The following is a 1,376-nucleotide window of genomic DNA, read 5'->3' on the forward strand; positions in this document are numbered from 1 at the left end:
GTCCCAGCAACTAGCAATCAGCAATACTACTGATTATTGTTTCTGTCAAACCCAGGGAATAGCTGTTATTACTAAATAACTAGATGAATATACAGCCATCAATAACTCCTCGCTTGTAGAAGTCTACAGGTTGCGTTTGAAGCCATGAAGTGATTTCAGAATCAGTGTTTCATTATCTTGGAAATGTTTGCCCTTCAAAAATGAATTCATGGATGGAAAAAGGTGAAAATCTGATGATGCAAGGTCGGGAGAAAAGGGAGGATGAGGAAGGATGCCGTAGACACAGGGCTGTGCTTTCATCTAGGCAATGTGAGAGTTTTGAACAGGGGTGTTGCTTGTAGGAGGTGGATACCTGTGGTCATTCCTCAACTCTTGGTTTTGATAGCCTCCTGCAATTTCTGTAGCAGTGAAGCATAGTATGCTTCCTGAAATTGTAGTACCTTTTGCCCGGAAATCTGTTATCACTACTCCATGCTGGTTCCAAAAGTCTATGAGCATGACCTTGCCTGCCGAAGATGTGACGTGCCTTTTTGGGGGGTGGTGAGTCAAAGTGCTGTCATTGTTTTGATTGGGTTTTAGTGTCTGGATCATGGTGCTGGACCCGAATTTCATCCTGCATAATTAGTCTGTCAAAAAAGTCCTCCCGGTTCTCTTGGCACGTGGCTAAAAGAGCCTCGGAACAATGGACTTGTTCCTGGTTCTGGAAAGGTGTGAGTAGCCAAATTTTGCATGTGCAGATGGTCATGAATGTTTTTGTCCACAGACTCATCACTATCTTGCCATTTTAGGATAGCTGACAAAAAGTAACATAGCATCTTCCAAAACGCCAGTCTGCACTTGATGGATGGTGTCCTCATAAATTTCGGACTGGGGTCGCTCTGGGATAGGAGCAGTTTCCACAGATCTCTGGCATCCTCCCCACAAGTTACTTTCCTTTCATTGAAGTTCTCTTGTGGTGTATGGCCATTCAAGTATAAAAACTGATCACTGGTTGATACTCTACTGGTTCCATTTTCACACCTTACTGCACCTTCACTGCTGTAACAGAAAACATTTTGTGAGTTAAGGACTGGAGAATCAATACATGACCTAAAAAGATGTGCATCATTATGCATTATTTCAGCCTCATAGGATAAGTGGAAATGGGTCAAGGGAAATCTTTAATGAGCACCCCTCGTAGCCATTCAAATAATACTGACAACAAATAATACTATATCATGAAAGAGGGAAGACTGTTAACAGTTACATTGACATGTCATGACTAGCTAATCTTCTGATTTGTGCAAAATTGACTATAGTTCGTACAACTATGTTGTGGAAACATATCTGGTGTAGTTAGCAAAAATGCATAAGGAATAAAGAACTCCATATTCAAA

General features: G+C 41.4%; 1 protein-coding gene across 1 annotated transcript in view; it reads left to right on the forward strand.

Moving 5' to 3' along the window:
- Positions 1 to 1,376, forward strand: part of LOC119595443 (neurotrophin 1-like) — a 5,946-nt gene extending 4,570 nt beyond the window's left edge. The window contains exon 4 of the mRNA XM_037944563.1: positions 1 to 1,376. This exon is cut by the window's left edge and continues 483 nt beyond it. The gene's annotated coding sequence lies outside the window, so the exon portion shown is untranslated.

This window comes from Penaeus monodon, chromosome 36 (assembly GCF_015228065.2).
Source record: "Penaeus monodon isolate SGIC_2016 chromosome 36, NSTDA_Pmon_1, whole genome shotgun sequence".
NCBI lineage: Eukaryota > Metazoa > Arthropoda > Malacostraca > Decapoda > Penaeidae > Penaeus > Penaeus monodon.